The sequence below is a fragment of the Triticum dicoccoides genome, chromosome 3B (assembly GCF_002162155.2).
Source record: "Triticum dicoccoides isolate Atlit2015 ecotype Zavitan chromosome 3B, WEW_v2.0, whole genome shotgun sequence".
NCBI classification, from domain to species: domain Eukaryota; kingdom Viridiplantae; phylum Streptophyta; class Magnoliopsida; order Poales; family Poaceae; genus Triticum; species Triticum dicoccoides.
In genome coordinates, this window is record NC_041385.1 from 822,431,974 (window position 1) to 822,454,058 (window position 22,085).

The 22,085-nt window shown below is 44.1% G+C and overlaps 1 long non-coding RNA gene across 1 annotated transcript; it reads right to left on the reverse strand.

Moving 5' to 3' along the window:
- Positions 1–13,592: 13,592 nt before the first annotated feature.
- Positions 13,593–14,593, reverse strand: LOC119282493. Its single transcript, XR_005138748.1, has 4 exons — positions 14,545–14,593; positions 14,252–14,307; positions 14,100–14,169; positions 13,593–13,632 (listed from the first exon to the last, which is right to left on the reverse strand). It is a non-coding gene; the product is annotated as an uncharacterized LOC119282493 (long non-coding RNA).
- Positions 14,594–22,085: the final 7,492 nt, after the last annotated feature.

Sequence of the window (22,085 nt, forward strand, 5' to 3'; positions counted from 1 at the left end):
TTTTTGAAGAGGTTTAATAGACAAATTCCTCACGTCCACCAATTTATTTTAGAATTTTTGGAGTTACAGAAGTATTGAAAATATTCAGATTGCTACAGACTGTTCTGTTTTTTGACAGATTCTGTTTTCTTTGCGTTGTGTGCTTGTTTTGATGATTCTATGGTTTTCTTTGATGAGTTTTTGCCATATAAAAGTTGGAATACAGTATATATAATGCAAAAAAACAAAACAAGAACAGGTTTGATACAGTACTTATAGTAGTGGATTGGTTTCTTATACTAACGGATCTCACGAAAGTTTTGTTTGAGTTTTGTGTGATTGGAGTTTTCAAGTTTTGGGTTATCTTACGATGGATGAAGGAATAAGGATAAGCAAAAGGCTAAGCTTGGGGATGCCCGAGGCACCCCAAGATAATATTCAAAGAAGTAGCAAGCAACTAAGCTTGGGGATTCCCCCGAGTGGCATCCCCGCTTTCTTCTAACAACCATCGGTATTTTACTTGAAACTATATTTTTATTCGTCACATGATATGAGTTTTGCTTGGAGCGTCTTGTATGATGTGAGTATTTTCCTTTTTTTTTGCTGTGTGTTTTAAGTGTTGAATCCTTGCTGGACACACCTTTTTGAGAAAGCCAAAAAATTATGCTATGCTTGCTCCTATGCTTCACTTAAATTTTTAGAGCCATGGATTTGCTCTAGTACTTCACTTATATCTTTTTGAGCACGGTGTGCTTTGTTAATTTTTAAGAAATGATCTCATGCTTCACTTAGATTTATTTGGGAGTTAGTAAGTTTTTAAGAAATTCTCTCTTGCTTCACTTAGATTATTTTGAGAGAAAGAAAAGAAAAAAAATTATGCTCATGTTCTTCACTTACATTTGTTTGAGCTTATCAAAAGCAACATATGAAAATAGTCCCAAAGTGATAGATATCCAACAAGGATATAATAAAAACTTTCATAAAGATCATTGGACAAAATAAAGTTGATTCTTAGAAATGGTTTTGAGATATGACCATATGATATGTGAGTCATGTTGATGAGTAATTGTGCTTTAGTACCAATATTGATGTTCAGGTTTGTGATTCCCTATGCAAGAACGAAAGTCAATAGTTATGTAATGAAATTTATATCCTACTTATGGTGCATTATTCGGTGTTACTTATGCTTAATGCTTGTGTACGAGATTTTTCGCTTTTTGGTTGGCCTCTTCTCAATCTTTTTGCTAGCCTTCATTTTGCACTAAGTATGATCACTACCTGTGCATCCAAAACCCTTTAAACCAGTTTTGCCATATGAGTCCACTATACCTACCTATATGCGGTATTTCCATGCCGTTCTAAGAAAATTTGCATGTTCCATCTCTAATGTTCAAAATAAATTTCTCTTTTGTGTGCTCTACTGCTCGCGAAGCGGTAAAGGGTAGCCAATATTTTCCATGCTAGATGTGTTATTCTCACGATGGGTGTTTATTCACTTGGCATTGCACGAGAGTACGACAAAGGTAGTAGGGATGCCCAGTCCCGAAATGAATAATGAATTTACTTTATGTTATCAAATAATAAATTCCTTGGAAAGTGCTGGTATGGAGGGCACCTGTGGATACGGTTAGCCATGGAAAGTGAAAGTAATGGTGGAAAAAGGAATAAACTTTATTTTCTGTTTGAGAACCGCCTATTATGTATCTAGCATGGAAAGTGTTGGGATGCTCCAAGTCGTTTTCGTTGGTGGAAAAATTATGCCTCTCAAAAATATTTTTTATCTCTCAATTTAAGCTTTGAGCTCTGGCACCTCTACAAATCACTACTTCCCTCCGCGAAGGGCCTTTCTTTTACTTATGCAATTTTTATTTTGAACTTGAGTCTCCATCTTCTCTTATAAAGCACCAACTAAGGGGCACTATGATCTTATTTGAGCATTGGGTGTAGCTAATATTCGAGTGTGTTTCTTGAATGGATCAATGATTGAGCATAATGGGCTAGGGATAACTTTCTTTAGTGTTGATATCCTGAAAGACATGGTTGATTGTTGGTATGCTTGACTATTAAAGTATTCATGTCAAAACTAGACTATTGCTTTGAATCATATAAAAGTCCATATGTCCATTCTATAAAGAAAAAGAAATGTGATGAACGTGTTAGGCAACATTCCACATCAAAAATTCTGTTTTTATCATTTACCTACTCAAGGATGAGCAGGAATTAAGCTTGGGGATGCTGATACGTCTCCAACCTATCTATAATTTTTGATTGTTCCATGGTTTTATATTATCATTCTTGGATGTTTTACAATCATTTTATAGTCATTTTATATCATTTTTTTGGGTACTAACCTATTAACATAGTGCCCAGTGCCAGATGTTGTTTTCCGCATGTTTTTTACATCGCAGGAAATCAATATCAAACAGAGTCCAAATGCAACAAAACTCCTGGAGGATTTTTTTGGGCTAGAAGACATCCTGTGGGCCAAGGAAGCACCTGGGTGGTGGCTCGAGGGGAGCAGCACCCACTAGGGCGTGCTAGGAAGCCCAGGCATGCCCTGGTGGGTTGTGCCCACCTCGGGTGCCCCCTGAACCGCCTCTTTGCTCTATAAATACCCCAATATTCCAGAAACCCTAGGGGAGTAGACTAAAATCAATTCCAGCCGCCACAGAGTCCAGAACCACCAGATCAAATCTAGACACCGTCATCGAGGGGTTCACCACTTCCATTGGTGCCTCTCCGATGACGCGTGAGTAGTTCTTTGTAGACCTACGGGTCCGTAGTTAGTAGCTAGATGGCTTCCTCTCTCTCTCTCTCTCTTGATTATCAATACAATGGTCTCTTGAAGATCCATATGATGTAAGTCTTTTTGCAATGTGTTTGTTGGGATCCGATGAACTTCGAGTTAATGATTAGATCTATGTTTTATCCATGAAAGTTATTTGAGTCTTCTTTGATCTCTTATATGCATGGTTGCTTATAGCCTCGTATTTATTCTCCGATATTTGAGTTTTGTTTGGCCAACTTGCTCTATTTATCTTGCAATGGGAAGAGGTGCTTTGTAGTGGGTTCGATCTTACGGTGGTTGATTCCAGTGACAGAAGGGGAACCAACACGTATGTATCATTGCTACTAAGGATAACAAGATGATATCCATATCTCCACAATAGATAAACGGATCTCGTCTACATCATGTCATCGTTCTTATTGCATTATTCCGTTTTCCCATGAACTTAATACACTAGATGCATGTTGAATAGTGGTCGATGTGTGGAGTAATAGTAGTAGATAAAGGTAGGAGTCGGTCTACTAATTTTGGACGTGATGCCTATATAATGATCATTTCCTGTATATCGTCATGATTATTTGAAGTTCTATCAATTGCCCAACAGTAATTGTTTTTCCACCATTTGCTATTTTTCTCGAGAGAAGCCACTAGTGAAACCTACGGCCCCCGGGTCTCTTCTCATCATATTTGCCTTTGCGATCTGTTTTCCCTTGCATTTATTTTCAGATCTATTAAACCAAAAATACAAAAATACCTTCTTGCAATTTATTTGTTCCGTGATCTATTTATCCTATCTACCACTTTTACCTCATAATATTTGCCTATCTAGAGGCGCCGTACCCGGAAGGGATTGACAACCCCTTTAACATGTCGGGTTGGAAGTATTTGTTATTTGTGTGAAGGTGTTGTTTACGTGGTGTGAGAAGGTTCTCCTACTGGTTCGATAACCTTTATCTCATCACGGAGGGAAATACCTACCGTCGCTATACTACATCATCCCTTCGTCTTTGGGGAAAAACCGACGTAGTTCTAGCAGACATCAGTACTACCGTGGAGCGAAGCGGTACTACTGCTTGAGAGCTGAAAAATGCCCAAGAGAAATAGATGGATCAATAAAACCTGAACTGCTATAACTTCTGCAAATGAGCTCCAAATTGAGCAAACTCAAGCTTGTTGGATAGATGATAAAAAATACTATGCATCAGTGAAGAAGTGGCAGGGGGAGTATGCCTATCATATGGAGGAGTGAAACCTCCATCAGTGAAGAACCGACATAAACTCCCATATCGAAAACATCATAGAAGATGCACATGAACTCCGTTTTCGATGAACTCGAGCTTGTCACGAAGATGACCATAAGCTCTAAAACTCACGAAGAGAAACACCAAACAAGCACCAAGAAAGATGATGCAAGGATGCAATGGTTTGAGATCTCTACGAACCATAAGATCAAGCTACTTACTTGAGAGCCCCCCTTGATAGTATGACAATCGATCCTATAACCCAATCTCCCAACTACAACCATGAGACTGGTAAAATAGAAAATCTATCAAGGGCGAACCTTTGCCTTGCACATAGTCCATTTGAGCTAGATGATGAGGATCTTGACTTCTTCAAGATGGACCACCTTTCTTGATTGTGTTGGCTCGACGAAGACTAGTAGATTGCTCCCCCGTACTCAACTATGGGTGAGCACTCTTCGGCACATCTTCACATGCCCGTTATCACCACAATGAACGCTAAGCTTCAAGCGTGTGATATCTCTGTGATGCTCCACTTGAACTAGCACACCGCAACCCTGATGACGATCACCACTTGACGTCATCCTCCATGGGTTATATGATATCTTCCCTTTGATGCATGACCATAGAAACATACCTAACCCCACAAATAACTCTCACATAGACCACGGGTTAGCACACAAAGCGTAATTGAAAATGCTTACCATACCATGAGATCACTTGGTCCCGCTTGGTACATCTTCTATGCTTTGTGTGTTGATCAACTAGAATCACTCTTTGTACTTAGTCTTGATCAACCTTATATCTTTCCAACTCTCTTCATTAAGATGATGTCTTGAAAGTAAATACGAATGTTTGCGCAATCTTCTTCTTCAAGACATGCTTGCAATAGGCTCAACTCTCACGTGACCTGTCTTTGGATACATCCTTGCATAGCACATTGGTCAACACATATTCTTCTTCTAATAACCTTGAAACCAACAAATGGTCTTCAAGAAATACCTATGGACAAACCCTTTAAATATAACTCAAGAAAACCATTAGTCCATAGAGATTGTTATCAATTACCAAAACTAAACATGGGGGCACCACATGTTCTTTCATACTAGTTGATGAACTGGTTGGGGATCTTGAGGTACCCCTAAGTTGATCTTATCCTAAGGGAAGCAAAAAAAAAGGCCCGCGGAGTTGGCACCCACCCATGGCCGGTGGTCGGCTGGGTCATTATTAACTCCAACGGGGCATATCAATTGCTTGCAGATGGGTGCCTAGCTCGGGCTACCTTATTATAGATCACCAAGGAGTGTTCTTAGAAGCTGGACTGAAGAAGTACAAGGGCATTGAGGACCCTTTCCTGAGCGAGCTGTTCGCATGCCAACATGGTGTAGAAACCGCACTGAGAAGAGGACATCAATATGTAATGGTCCAGGTGGACTGCCCTACACTTGCAGATTTGTGGCATGACATGAGTCTAACTCGTATCAGTGGTGCACATATCATGATTGAAATTAGATGGATGATTTTCTCCGGGGTTAAGTTTCTTTGAACTCCACACGACGCAAACTAGGCTGCGCGCGCATCTATGTGCAAAAGAGGCCGCTCTTAGCAATTTATATGTTACTTGCTTTAATGTAATTCATGGATTCCCGACTAGAATTCTTCAGTTTGATTGTACTTCAGTTTGATTGTAATCTTTGTCAGTCTAATAAAGCGAGGGATTTACTTCAAAAAAGGCTGCCCTATAGAAGTTAGTGACTGGAGGTAATGGGTCCAGTTGCCCCGCGCGTGACCAGCGTCTGGACGGGTGCGGGGGCCTGTGAGCAACTCAAGATGAATTGGTGAACATCAATAGCATATTCAAGGGGCGGAGCTCTCCTCCCCAAGGGTTCCTCGCACCGCTGTTGGCTCCCCCGCCGCGCGTAGACGCCGCCGCGGCTGGAACCTGCTACCGCTAGCCCTCTTCCCCCACCCCTTCCCCCTCCCTCCGCCCTCCCTCTCCCGTACCCCACCCCCCGGCCGCGTCGCCTCCCCGAGCAAGGCGACCAGGGGCTCCTTCCCCGTTCCCGCTAGTGCTTACCTCCTCGCACTTCCTTCCTTCTACCGCCACCAGCTAGCGCCGCGGGCCTTGCCCGGACGGTGCTGGCGGCGACAGGTCTGCTTTTCACTATGCCCCCCTCGCTCGGGCGGTGGTGGCTGGCGGCGGTGCCCTTTAGCCAGCGTCTGTGTGGTCCAGTGGCGGTGGTGCACCGTGCCACAATGTCTCTCGAGGCGATGGTGTAGTCATTGGCCGTGGGGCGGCGCGGCGGCGCTGGTGGCTGGCGGCGGCCACTCAGCCCAGATCCGGGCCCATTTGGGCCCCATATGGGTTGGGGCGGGCCGGTGGCTTGGCGTTCAGCGGGCGACACTCCCTGGTGGAGTTGAGGTGATGACGATCTACGGGCGGTGAGGACTTCGTCGATCAGCAAGTTGCAGTGTGGTGATAGGACTGTTAAGTGGGCCCGGTCGGGTCGTCAGGGCTCGACAAATCTTCATCACTATGTCTGGTCGGCTCCGCTGCGGCGGTGGAGGCTGTCCCCTCCCTCTGGTTGAGTTGTGGTCGCTCCCGTGGCTGGTGTCTCCTTTCCCTCTCCAGTTCTCGTGTTGGCAGCTCCAGAGAGGCGGCGAGGGTGGTCCGGTAACCGTGGTGGCACAGGCTAGTGGGCGGTTGATGGGGTGGTGCATTTCGAAATACTTGGGGTAGTGGTGGTGGTTGTGGATTGGGAGAAATCCCTGTCGGCTTGTCGGACAACGATGCAGTGGCGCCTGCGGGCGCCATCGGACCTTCCTGAGGGGCGTCGGGTATATCCCTTCCCCACTATTCCTGGCGTACCGGGGGAAACCCTAGAACTTGTTCGGGCAACAACGGTGGCATCGTCGCGTCCCTTCTTGAAGGTGTTGCTTGGTGTGTGGCGCTTCGGGATGCTCGGGCGTGGTGGCACTTCTTCGGAGGGTGCAGCAGTTGCCGGTCTTTCTTTCTTTGTTGATCTAGCGGTGTCGGCATTTATTTCTCTTTTCTTTTTTTTCCTTTTGGGCTTATTGTGTTGCGGCCCCAGCGAACTGGATATATCGGATGTTTATTTTATAATATAAAGCGGGAGGAAATCCTTTATCGTGTGTGTGCGACCCGAGCGTAGTGCTCCCAGCGAGCGCTATATAGACACTCGCAATTAGATAACACAAAGTTCAAAAAGACAAAGCCACGGATGGAAGTCACGGAAGGCAGCAAGATGGACCATGAATGATCCTGACAGTTTTGTTGCCAAGTAGATGAAGCATCCAAGTAGCTTGATGGCGATGCAGGCAGGGAACCAAACAAGTACAATCAAGTCAGGCCAAACCATTCTATCAGGCGGAAATCCTAGCTAGCTTTCTTGCAGCCACGCAACCTTTCGCGCTTACAAGCAGGAATCCTACCTAGCTTTGTTTTTTTAGAAAGATGCATGAGAGGAGAAAAATACACACCTTCACCTGAGTGCTTGACTTCTCCTCTGCACAAAGTGTGTCAATATAGTCGCTTCTGAGCGAGTGCAGCGTTTCGGTGCCTGGGTGCATCTGCACCCGTTCAAAAAAAACATCATAAAAAATTCAGAAAAATTCAAAAAATTCCGAAGAAAATTGAGGTGGTGGAAAATTTGATGCGTGAGGTGCGCCCCAATTTTCAAGACATTTGGACTTATGTGCAGCTCTCAGCAAAAAAGACAAATCAGACCAAAACAATATATGAACAGTACACATTTTTACAGACCTACGATTTGTCTTTTTTGCTGAGAGCTGCACATAAGTCCAAATGTTTTGAAAATTGGGGCGCACCTCACGCATCAAATTGTCCACCACCCCAATTTTTTTTGGAATTTTTTGAATTTTTTTAGTATTTATTTTGATTTGTTTGGTGAGCGCAGGTGCAGATGAGCTCGGGCTCAGATTTGGATTTTCGCTTCTGAGCAGCTTCCTGGGTAATCTATAAGATCATCTTCCGTTCTTATCCTCAATGGAATGTAAAGCTAGAGGATGGGTTATATACACAGATAGATGCAGGTCTTGCTGCATTATTTATCAGATGGCGCAGCCAACACCAACACCAATACCCCGCAATTTTTTTATTTATGATTAATCAGTATAACATCCTGCCTTTAAGCTTTGTACGCCCAATCTAGGAATCTTGCCTCTGCCTATGCTTCAATCCCGTAGATGAGTGCAATGAGTACACACCCGCCTATCTTTCTAGCCCCGCGGGGCTGGTACTGGGTACATTATAAAACTCGACATGTTTCGTGGGTTCAAACCCGTTTCAATAGTACCTGAACCCAAAACCCGCCATACCCGTTAAAATACGTAGCATATCCACTGATCTACCAATTTCTACCCTTCCACTGATCCAGTTTCGACCGTCGACTACATGAAGGGCCCTTGTTGCTGAAATATGCTATTGTATTATGCTAAAATATGCTCATTTTCCTGCTGTTATTGTTGAAATGTTGCTGAAATATACTATTGTATTGTGCTGAAATATGCTCAAGTTTTACTGCTGAATTATACTATGTTTGCTGCTAAAATGCTATTCCATGGTGGCTAATATTTATCTCATGTTTTGCTGCTTCGATATACTGATTTTTGCTGCTGCCATTGTTGTAACATGCTCATATTTTTATTTGAAAAGTTGTTGTGTTTGCTGACTGCTCGCAAAAATGTTTTTATTTCAAATGTATAGTGAGTTCCGCGTGGGATCAGAAAACCCGATATGTTTAGGGAACGGGCAAAAAGCTGGCCCAATGCATGGGGACGGGGATGGGAACGAGTTTGTGTTTTTCTCGCGGGGACGGGTTTGGGCAAGCAAAATCCGGCAGGTTTCGTCCTAGTTGCCATCTTGACACCCGAACTTTGCATCAATTCGATTTACACAGCCAACACCAATATACACCGATGATCATGCCAGCGAAGAGCAAAGTCATACCTCAAATAGATCGGCTGTGCTCAGAAAACTTATCATCATTTTTCCTTTTTCTATTTTGTCATTTGAAATCCACTATACATAGTTCAAGGCCCCATAAGGCTGTCCAGTGAACATGTCATTACTCACAACACAAAATACAGGACTAAAACTACAATCCATAAGTGTCATGGCACTTCGACATTCCATAACTCTACTGTAACTTTTGTAAAGTCACGTAGGAGATATTATTATCATGCCCGCCGGGTTCCAGACCAGCAAGCGCCCTGCAGCGCTTGGTTCCGGCGAGAATCGCGAGGTAGGAGACGGTGAAGGAGGGGGAGAGCGCGTGTGAAGGAGATGATAGGAGGTAGTTGCGCTAATTTGTGGGGTGCAGGCGAGACGTCAGGGGGGAGACGAAGGGATAAGGCCGCTGCCTCGGGCGGGATTCAGAACTAGCAACCACCATGGTATGGTACTTCTCAAAACAAAACAATTTTTTTTGGCCTGCCAGCTATAAACGAAGGTCAAAAACTAATGTTGGGTAACTGTACATATATTACGCTCTATATGTACAGTTATTCAACAGTGTGTTCAATCTTCAGAAGTTTGCGACACCCTTCGTCTGCGCTGGCTTTGGTATGATTGTGCCAGCCACCCCAAGACTTGGTCCAATTTGGGGACACCATGCAATGAAAATGAGAATGATAGACCTGTGTGCGACGGTCAACCCCTGTTTGTATTGGAGATGGGCCCAAAGCCAAATATCGGGATTCATTGTGGCTCCAAGGTATTAGGCTAACAGATATTGTTCCCACTTCCCAAGATCTTCCAGCTCTCGAGAATGAATTCTTGCTCGGTTTGGAAAGCCCTACTAGATAACTGGTGTGGTGTGTTAATCAAATCAACAGGAATCACGGCATCTCAGCAGCCGCATCCAAGAGATTGCCACTCTTTACAGAAAGCTTTGCAATGTTAATCTCAACCATGGGGTGCATAATGCTATTTCTTGAAAAAAATCACTTTGAATAGTCAATAATCCATATCACCCGCCTGCGTAGCGCAATTTGTGGACCCAACTACACGTCATATGGACCCATCCGTGTGGAAGGTGTGGTCTCCTCCAAAGTAGATGTTCTTCGCATGGTTGATCATTCAAAATCATGTTTGGATGGCCGGTAAACTGAGAGCCACCTTGGATGACCGAATTGTAGCCTATGTCCCATATGTAAGAAAGCTCAACATTTGCGGCACATATGCACTTCCAACGCCGTTTTTCTCAATGGATTTGGAACGAGGTCGCATCTTGGCTTGGTCTTCATGACACCACTTCAAGGAGTTGGCACCACAAGACATCAATGAGAGATTAGTGGAGATCAAAACGGTCAACGAGAGGGGCAACCATAGGACTGGTTTTGCCTCATTGATGATGCTTATGTCCTGGGAAATTTATGAAGAGAGCAACACGAGAGTCTTAAATATCGCTGCCCTATCCACAATAATTATTGTGAAGATCAAAGAGGAAGCCCATCATTGGGCTTTGGTGGGTTCCACTCACTTCAATAATATAACGTCGTGAGAGTAGTCATTAGTTCCCGGTGAGGCATGCATTTTGTCTAAACCCTTTGTGAGCCCTCCTACTACCGAGGAGATGAAGTGGCTCATTGAGCCCACGGGGAAAAAGTAAGTGCCCCTTAATAATATTCCGATCTGTTTTCTCCATTGATTTCTCTCATCGAGATCTTTGAAACAAGATCTCGTGTTAATAGATTTAGACGAACTTTATTTCGTGAAAAAAAACAAGGAAAAAACAAAAACCAAAATATTCGGTAAAAAACCAAAAATAATTGGCACCCGAAAAAACGAATGAAGAAAAAAAGGAAGAAAACAATAAGAAGGCCCGGAAGCACCATTGCGGGTTTTCAAATTGTTTCCTTTTTTCAAGGAGCACAAATTTTCTTTTCCTGCTCCTCGCCGAAGTAAATTTGTGCCTTCACGTGAAGCATAGATTTTTTTCCCTTTCTCAGAAGCACAATTGTGCCTCTCGTGTAAGAAAATATGCACCTCCACGAGAAACCAATATGCGCTTCTTGTGGAAGCACCATTTTTTTTCCTTTTCGAGAAGCACAATTGTGCCTCTCGCGGAAGAAAACATATGCCTTCACGAGAAGTAAATACTAGTAACTGGGGCGTGCCATTGGCACGCCTCCTGAGTGTTCATGTGCGCACTTATCTAGCTTATGCACATTGGTAGGTCTAGGTCGATCTTTGATGGCATTTATATACACCAAAAGTGATTTGACTACAGGTGAATATGCTTTGCTGACTTTAACCTCCTGATGGGTTCTAGAATCCGTTACAAACTTGCTATTATGAGGATCACATGTGCTCCTCTACGTGGTCAACGTACGTGCGACAAACCAAGACATGGAGCTCCCTTAATGTTCCTGGGAGAGACTCGCCTCCTTCGTGGATCTCCTTGTCAAGGGGTAGAAAGGGTTAAAAGTTCATTGTTCACCTAGAGAGTGTATCTGCAAGCACGAAAGTCACTCCAATTTCCTAGGAAATTAGAGAAAATCTGTCAAACAGATTACAGTTAAAGATGAACAATGGTTGTGTTTTTTAAGATCCCAATAAGAAAAGAACCATCCACTTTTAAGATCCCAAGAAGAAAAGAATCATCCGCAAGTTCTTGCCGACATAATTAGAACTTCCAAAGCTTTAATATACTTGACGGATTGACATGGTAGAAAACTAACTTGACACTGCATTTATCATCCAAGTCAGAGAATGAATTAGTGGACCATGATTAAAACTGCGGATATTTGCATAGAAATTATGATATAATTAGTTGGAAGTTGGAACTGTCGAAAGTATAATCTAGAGTTCATGTATGCAGTCCATTAATTAATATGACAAGGCAGTATAAGCTAGGTCTGAATTCTGATTCCTAAGCTTAACAGTGCCAAAGTACCTATCATTTCGCAGAATTATATGACTTGTGTTAATGGCAAAAAAAAGTAGTCCATGAATACAACAAAAGTAGTTGAATTGAAAGTGAAACATAGAGCACCACCTAATATTCATAGGAGCTGTTCTTGTCTTGTCAAAAATGTTTCCACTTCAGCTAAAGGAGCACAGGGGCTAGGATCCTAGAGAAATAAACATCACAAAAAACTGGTATTCCAGTTTGAAAGAATGACTGCAGACTCCAAAAGTCCCCACCATAAGTAATAACAAGGTAAAGGGAACAACGGGTATTCCCTTCACTAACTGAACTTATATAAACATACATCATGAGCTATCCTTCTTGAAAGAATGATCAGAAGCAGACGAGGATGCGGAGCTTGCCCAGGCCCTATCTTTCGACTCGCTTAACAATCTCTCACACAGCGACAGGTAACTACATAGCAGAGCAATCTTCCAAATCCAGATTAGTGTCGAGGATCCCTAGGCCCAGAGAATTGTCCCTGATGTAAATTTTTGCCCATGTTACGAGATCACCTCCCAGTTAATTATATTTGTTGCACATGTGCACTACCTATTAGCACCTCCACCGCACAACACCATAGCTGTATGTCAGATTTCTCAGTGACCATCATGGTGTACGCATATTCTGATCAAATGAGAAGAACTGGATCAGCACTTTGTACATCAGCAAACCAGTAAAAATTCTGAATAAATGACTGTAAGGCAGGGCGAATCCATTGGAGCTGAGAGTAAGGCAGCGCAAATCCATTAAACCAGTAAAATTTATAGCAGCGTCAGTGCGTTATTATATATCTAGTCACAAGATGCATTAGACATATAAATAACATCTACTGTGTTTAAATATCCACACAATGACCAGTCAACTATTTTTTTAAAATATGTCACTTTTAGTCAATAGAAGACGACAGGGATAAGCCCTGTCGAGACTCCGAGAGACTGATGAGGGATGTCGCCAGTCCTCGAACCTTTACCCATCCCAACATTCATTGTGTGCCCAGTTGAATTATATAAGATTGGTTTTCTTATTTAAGGGGTCTGTCTGAGTTCCGATATATTACCTTAATGATCCCTGATTCATGGCAATCTCATTTATTTTAGCGTTATACCCGTTCAGATAACCCAATGATTCCTGATTCATGGTTTCATATATGAGATATCCTATCAATCGAGGTACCAATCATAGATAGATCAGCTCACCAACCAATTAATATAATATTTTTAAAAGGTTTTCAATAAGGCAAACAAATAAGCACAAAGTTGCTCTATTTTCCATGAATAACAAAACAAGGAAATCTTAACATCCTTGACTCGAACATTAGAAATCAGAAAAATCAAAATAAAGCAGTGTTGAATTTTCTCTGAACCCAAAGCTTTTATTTTCTTGATTCTGAAAGGAACTCAATGCACGCATTTATCATGTACTAACTCAGTGAAGACCAAATACAAGTACAGTCATCTTTGTTATAGTACCTTCCAGTGAAAAATAAGAGGGAAACACAATCATGTGGTGAAACCATAGTGGAAGAACTTAATAAGCAAACGACAAAACCACACCCCTGTATTACTTTATAGAACAACTTACATTTCCTTCTGGTTGTTCTTTCCATGCTTCGTAGTCTGGCCAATGAATAAAATGAGTTGACAGTTGTGCTCCGGTTATTGGTTGCCTGGACGGATAAACAAATGTAATTTTTATAGAAGTAGACAAATGTAATGTTTATAGGAGTTATAAAACCTATTTGATCTGGCAGAGAGAAATAAATAACAGAGTGACAAAATTTAAATTCTGAAATACAAATAACCATGTATCTTCAGAAGAAGAAATATATATGAAAAATGATCCAGAGAGTTGCCTGGGCATATGCGTCCAAACGACCATTGTTAGAAAGAAGCATATATACACATGTAAGTGGGAAAACGACGTACTCCCTCCGTTCCTAAATATAAGTCTTTTTAGAGATTTCACTATGGAATACATACGAAGCAAAATGAGTGAATCTACACTCTAAAATATGTCTACATACATCCGTATGTAGTTTGTAGTGGAATCTCTAAAAAGACTTATATTTAGAAACGGAGGGAGTAGAAACAATTGCATGGATACACGCAGACAAGTCGGAAAAAAGGTAACAACCTGATTCCATGGTGGCGTTTCTGTCATCTGTGTCCTCTAAAGAAACAAAAGGGCTGCAGCAGCTAGCTCACTGGAAAACGCATCCAACTCAAATGTAAGCACAGACGAGACACATGGACAGAAGAAGATCAAAGGATAGAAGAATCACCAACCTGTAAACCAAGGCAGCAAGCAAGTTGCAGCAAGATCATCACCTGCAAATAAGAAACTGGAGGACCAGAGCAGACAGATTAGTCAAAAATCTAAGAGAAAAAGTCTAAAATAATGAGCTCCAGAGAACAACGGTCAAGAAATAATCATTCTAATTACTGGATGGAACTTTCCATAAATTATTACAAACTGAAGAAATGTAAATATATCCTGCTTCATGATATTCATTATATCATGTGTGCCTTAAATCCTATAATAATGTAAAAGCAGACAACCGAGAGAACACAACACATACCTCATGATAGAAGATGAGCTGCGACCAATCATCCTAAACCATGGACATCATAAGTCAAATTAGTAGTAGCAGGACTCAAAATATGCAAATCCAAATGTATTTGCGGTAGAATGTAGGGCATAAAAAAATAACATTACGGTTCCATGATGTTGCTACCTAGAGCAATGGATCATACGCAGTTTGGGGAAAATTATCTCATCTAGGAGACATCAGCCATAAATACTTGCTGATTGATGTTCTTCCAATTCATAATACGAATGCATGGCTCATAAACACTTGTAGGTCATTGTTTCAAAGAAGTACCTTGGGGTGGTTACATCTAGGGGATCCTTTGGCAATATCAGGCCATTCAACCATTTAAGAATCCTTCATGGACAAGTCACAAGTGGAAGTCAAAACTACAAACAATTCAGAAAATCTAGACGCAATTTAAGGAAGAAGGGAGAGACCAGGTCTACCATTTATTCAATGTGTAATCATTGACCAGGTCTAAAATGATCTGCATTATAGGGCTGCTTTGAAACTGAAGCAAGAAGCAATTAAGATGAAAATGAATCAGAACCATTTTGATCCAATCGATAAATCAAGTACTGTTCACACTTCAGAGAACACGAAAAATGAATATATAAACATCTAAAAGCTGATGTGCCATTGGTACTGGTACTTCAGATTGGACTAAAAAGCGAAATGTTCAACGACATAAGATTTTTTTAATGCAAGAGCAGAAACAGATGAAGGCATACATAACCATGAATGGTTGTCCTTTCTTCATATGCAGTGAATTACCAAGATAATAAATAGTGGACGCGATTCCAGGTTGTAGCGCTATAAACATGATTGGTACAGCCTTCGGTCAGGACCACTCGCGCCTTGTTTTTATCATCCATTCAACATGAGCTCTATGGAAAGTTAACGAGTTATTTCTTCTTAGTAGCAGATCAAATAAACAACAACTAAAATATAAAGTGGAAAGTAACCTATAATGTTTACATCATATATTGTTACCCATGCCTTCATGTACCAGCTATGCATCATTGCCAAAATAATGTACCGCCTCTCCACACCATATCTGTGAGTGTCTTCGACGCACAATTTAGTGCTTAACTTCCAGAATCGCTTGAGTAAAATATTGATGAAAACGGCTGAAGATAAAGATGCACTGGTCAGACTGCGATTGCAAATAGTGCATGTTTTTAGATACATCATGAATTTCATTACATACTCTAGGGTCTCAAGTGCACAACAGAAAGCATTACAAGAGTATGGAGCTTGTGTTTTTTGACTCATCAATAGCCATCTAAACCAAACACATGAACCTACAACGAACAGGTCAAATAATCTAGCATAAATAGAATATTTTTATTATATGAGATTACCTTCGGTCACTGAACCAAATATTTCAAGGATACAACCGAAGACACACCGGGCCAAAGAAGCTTTTCTTGACGATGCTGGGTTCTGGCCAGTGTTCAAAGAAGTGCCACTCATTCAGCGCATCTTTTGCAAGTTCAACCTAGAATCACAACAGGAGGCAACAAGCATTACAGAAAACTCATACTCAAGAAAATCCATTTCTCCTACATCAAATTAGAGAAATCAATTGGAATCACGGACTGCCAACTATAACAAATAGTGAAATAGGACTTTCTTATATATGACTAAAAGAAGAATAGCTCAACTACAACACAAAAATGGGTCATGATGCACTCACCTCGGAGATCTAATATACATTCCGAATCTGGATGACCACTGGGGCTAGTTGAAGATATCAGAGGAAGAAACGATAGAGATGGAGATGAGGGAGAGGCCATCTCTACCACCCATCCACCTTCGCGACCCACGGTTACGTTATCCTACTTGTATCACTCCCCCGTCCCTTCCTCCTGCGGCTACCACGTCCGGACGCGCCCTCCTTTGTCGCCCGCAGCCATGCCTTGTTGTGGCCATCGCTTGAAGAAGTAGCCGAGGAAGGAGTTGCCGCAGATCGACGAGAAATAGAAAGGGGACCTGGGGCGCCGCGGAGCAGAAGGATCTGGGACGGGAGAGGCGGCGGTGGCGGCCGAGCGCGAGCGGTGGCGTGGGAGAAAGGGGACCGCTTGCGTGCAGGAGTAGGAAAGGAAGCTGAGGGGGCGACGTAGTATCTGGGAAGTTCTCCCCTTTCTTTCTCGTATGCCTAGACTAATACCCAACAGACAAGTGGACCAACGAGGCGAAAATACTTCATCGACAGAACAGTAGCTCCTGCCGACGTGGACCGCGCGAGGAGGCGCCCTTTGTGCGACTCCTAATGGGTTTAATGTGCTTCTCATGGAAGCACAAATGTGCCTCTTGTAGAAGCAAATATGTGCCATCTTGAGAAGCAAGTATGTGCTTCTCGTGGAAACACAATCTTTTCTTCTGGAAGCAAAAAAATTTGGTAAAAAATATCACGCAAATTGGTTTCTCCAAAGCCTAAGGAAAGATGAAAAGCCGGAAAAAAAACCCATCTAAAACCCGAAAACGTGTGCAGAAAAATAAAGTAAAATAAAATCGAGAGGGAGTGCCCATCACGCGAGGTGTGGCAGACAGCTAGATGCTCCACTTGGCATGCTCCGAGGCCACTCAGAGTGACCCCTAGAGTCCGCCAACCCCACCCCCCGTGCACGCAAGGGATAACCTGCAGTTAGTTGATCTCCACTTTTTCCTTACTTTGGTTTTCTAGTTCTTTTTTTTCTTCTCCAGCCCATGTATCCTAGATAGAGGCAATATTTTCTATAAACCAGATCTAAATTTGTGAAAAATGGCATTTTATTAAAATATATATGCACTTCATTATGAAATTGAGGAAGTATTGCCGGCCTGGTCCACGTTCAACAAACCCAAAAGCTTAGTCCTTTGGCTTGTTCCTTATATCTCTTGTTTTTAGCATTTAAGTTGCCTAAAGCTATATCATAGCATTATCTAGGTATTTAAAACCGTGATATTAAGAATCATCCGATCCCGAGACCTACATATTATTATGCAAATATAAAAGGGTGATTTTTAATCAAATTGTTGCTAATATCAACTAAGGAATAATCCTTTCTAAATCAACTTATGTGTAGTTGTCAAAAATACAGTTGAAAGGCCATGTAAATTTGTTTTATGTTGATGAATAATTTTGCGCCAGGTGTAAGGAATGAATAAATTTGGGATTATACACATGCCTGTTCAAATGATTTGCAGTTCTTCCTTTTCTTTTCTTTTTGTGCATCATGCAATAGACCACGTGGCGAAGCGAATAAAAATAAAAGAAGGGAAACATGCGCAGAGGTTGTACAGACTGTCAAAAGTTGAGACAAAGATTAGCAAGCCGGAGCCCTCTGTCTACCTTTAATCTTTTTAAAGCGTACCTCATGGTTAAAGCTACCGATCGAGCTGCTCTGCTCTGTTTTTAGGCCTAGCAGTTTGATTTCTACTAGCAAAATTTGCCCGTGTGTTGCAACGGGAAAATCATTCATCCCTCATACTCACACCTAACAACATTGCTTAATCCCTTGAATCTTTGACGATGCCACGCGACAAACAACATGATAAGTGGTGTTCTGCAAAAAGGTTGGATGTTTTTAGAAGTGTACGTTTTCAATATATTAGACAACAAAAATACCAACGTTAAGCCAGCATTTCCAAAAAGGTTGGATATTAATTAAGTTGTATCGTAAACAGAATATTAGAAATGGAAAATATAATAGAATATTTAAAATCTAAATATATTTTTGATGGATTTTCATATATAACATGTTAGGTTTGGAGTTAGGGTTTGAAAGTGATGAATTATTATAATAAAAACATTTGAATCTGCCTGAAAATAGAAAAGTTGGGCCAATCTGCTAGATGACAAGAAAGACAGAGCTGGGGATCAAACCCGGGTGTCTGGTGCGGAGTGATTAGGCTCATACCACTGCACCACTCGAGCATTGATGATGTATGACAGAAGCTTAATATAAATAACAGAAACAAGCGGCGACTTCAGAAGGAAAAAAAACGAACGGTTTTTTCACTTACCAATGGCATTGTGGGTAATTATTTACAACTCCAGGGGTAATTTTAATGACGGACGATCAGAAGTGGTTCGTGCTTTATTAGTAGGTAGATATTCGAAAATCCTTTTCTGAGCCCGAGCTCATCTGCACCCTTGTTGAATCAAAAATTCATAACAAATACTAGAAATTTTTTTAAAAAGTCAATTTTTTTCCATGGTAGACAATTTGGTGCATGAGGTCCGACCCAATTTTCAAATGATTTGGACAACTGAGCAACTCTCGGCAAAAAAGACAAATTCGGGGTCCGTACAACAGTTTACGATTCACATAATGTTTTGACCCGATTTGTCTTTTTTGCTGAGAGTTACTCAGATGTCCAAATGAGCTAATATTTGGAGAGAACCTCACGAAATAAATTTTCTCCCATGGGGAAAAATGTTTTTTTTGAATTTTCTAGTATTTTTTTCGATTTTTTTTAATCGGGTGCAGGCGAGCCTGGGCACCGAATCGCTGCACTCGTAGAGATTTTCCTTCTCCTGAAAGAAGGTCGGGCCAAAAGCGAGAAACTTAAAAAGATCACATGAACTTGTTTTCAACTAATGAACACTAGCTTCTGCACAAGAAGTAACGGACAGTAGTTTGGGATTACACTTGCCAGTGATTTACTATACACCAAACGAATAAATAAAGCAGAAGACCGACTCACATGCCATTCACGTTGTCAAAAGATAGAGATAAACATGAGCAAAAGCCTGCCTGGCTCCATGCATGTCTATGTACTTTCAACTTTTTTTAAAGCCGGCGTTATGATTAGTTATATCATCTTTTCAAACACACACAAAAAAAGTGAAAGGTAGAGCTAGCTAGCTAGCTGCTCTTCAATGTCAGGGTGTTTCCTACTCCCTCCAACCCATATTAATTGACATTGCTTTAGTACCGCATTTTCTATGTTCCACTCTAGATCTCTTTCTCATTCAGCTGGAAGTATTTCAAGTTAGAGTGAAGCGCAGACAATGCTGGTGACATAAAAAGAGCTGTTGCTAAGAGTGAATTCACTGTTCAGACTAGCACACCACGCTTATCGTATATATGAAACCTACGGGTCCAAAGGAAACCTCGTGTACATACCATCCAATTCATGAGTATAAATGTTGGGTATAAGGATTATTAGGAAGTATAGGATAGACTAGGATTTGGTCATGCCTTGTCTTGTACTTCAAGTTGGTCTTTGTACTCCTATATATATTTCCACAAGGCTCAAGCAATATAACAACTATTCTATCAAATCTCTCTCTCCCTTCTAACATGGTATCGGCCTTATCTCGATCCTAAACCCTAGCCGTCGCCGCTTCCGCACCCGCGCGCCGCCCCCGGGGCGGTCAGCCTCCATGACCGCCGCCGGGGGGCGCGCCGCCCATACCTAGGGTTCGTCCGCCGGCCGTGTTGGCCGGCTGCCCTAGAGAGTCTTTTTCTCGAGCCATTGCTTCGCGTTTTTTCACTCTCTCATCGGTCATTTTGATCGGCGTTTTTTTTGGTTTTTAGATCTATGCTTGATCGGTTTGCGTCGTCCGCCGCCGCCGTTGACACCCCGCCTCTACTCCGACACCGCGCGACCGGCCGGCTACTTCACCGACCCGGCGGCCTCGCGCGACAGGCAGCCCTCAAGGCCGTCGTCCGCACGCCGGCCCGCCCGTCGCCCAGCGCCGGCCGTCACCGTTTGCTCCGACCGGGACACCTGAATCGCCTACACCCGACGGCCTCGCGCCATGCAGCGGCAAATAGCCGCCCCTCGCGCGTCGGCCCGCCAATCGATCCATGCCACCCACCTCCGCCGAGTCAGCACGGCAGCCCGACGGTCTACCTCGCCGGCCTCGTCCTCGGCTGCGTCTGGCTCGTCGGCTGCCTCAACTAGGGCGCCGCTGCTCCGTTGGTCGCTCGGGCCTCGCTGCCCGGGCGCCGGCGCTGCTTTGGCAGCCCGGGTGCCGGTGCTGTCAAGCTCGTCTGCACGACGTACCACGCTGTCCATTGTCGCCGGCCTCATCTCGGACTCCTCCGCCACCCCACCTCCACCGAACGGCGTCCCCTACCTCGCGCGTGATCGGCTTGATCACCCGCTCGCCGCCGCGATCCGCCTCATCTACGCCGCGCGACCAACCTGGCCCGTCGGTTACGCGCGCCTCCGTAGGTCCCGTGAAGATCATCCCCGAGTACAGCGCGCCCCTCCACCGATCGAGCAACGGGCTGCCGTTGCGTCGCCCTGTCGGGCCGCAGCGCCACCACCCCATGGTTCTCCTCGCGACTGCATCGACTCGCGCATCGCCGCTGCGTCGCCCCTACGGGTCGTAGTGCCGCGATACGCGGTCCTAGCCGCCGCCCCGAGGCCGTCCCCGCGCTTGCACCGACCCGCGCTCCACCGCTGCACCGCCCCTTCAGGCTGTAGCGCCGCGGCCCGCGGTCCCTGCCGCCGCCCCGAGGTCTTCCTGCAGTCGCCCCGACCTGCCCGCTGCCGCTGCGTCCCCCCTTCGGGTCGTAGTGCCGCGGCCCACGGTCCACTTCGCCGTCCCCCCACGTTGACTTCCTGTGGTATGCATCGCGCCGTCTCCCTTGGCGCGGGAACGCTACCGTCCGCGCCAGTCTTCGTCACGCTGTCAGGGTTCTTTGCCTAATTCGATCATCACCACCGCGCTCCTAACCTAGCCGTCTCTGCCGCCGCTCTTCTTCGGCCGCCGCTGCCGCTACCCCCGTAGCCGCCGCAGCCGCCCGTCCACCCCCTTCGTCTTTGTCTAGCACCAGCCATCACCAGTGTCGCCGTCATCTACCCCGACCGTTTCATCTACTCCGACAACCGCGGGCGACACTGGCCCCGCGCCGATTGGCGCCACAACCATCGTCGAGTCCTTCTCTGCTGGCCTCTCCGACTTCTTCGACATGGCGTACAGCTCGTGCAGGTCCCAATCTACGCATGCCCGGTGCTGGCAACACCGCCGCGTGCCTTCGTCCACGACGTGTCCCCGGGCCTGGCAAGCCTGGTGCGACGCTTCATCAACTTTGTCTTCGTCCGTCTACTCATGCCCGGTGCTGGCAACACCGACGCGTGCCTTCGTCTACGATGTGTCTGCGGGGTTGGCAACCCCGGCGCGACGACGCGTCGTCAACATCATCTACTTCCTTGCGCACCACTACTTCGACACCACTGCGCCCATGACTAACTCGGCGCCTCCTTGCGTCCGCGGCTCCACTGCGACTTCCTCGACAGCGGCCACCCCGACTCGACATCGACCACAACATTCTTCGCACGGCTACCTCGACCACGACTACACCACCCACGCTCTCGGCTACATCAACAAACGGCACAAAGGGCTATCGCCTGCTTGAGCAACCTCGTCGGTTTTCACTCCAGCCACGACTATCGTGATGCATCGACCATTACGACTGTTGGAGGGGGGGGGGGTGTCCGTTGGCTTGCCTTCGGATTCTTCTTCAGTCTCACCGTCTGCCTCGCTACCGTTGTGACTGCGGGAGGATGTTGAGTATAAGGAT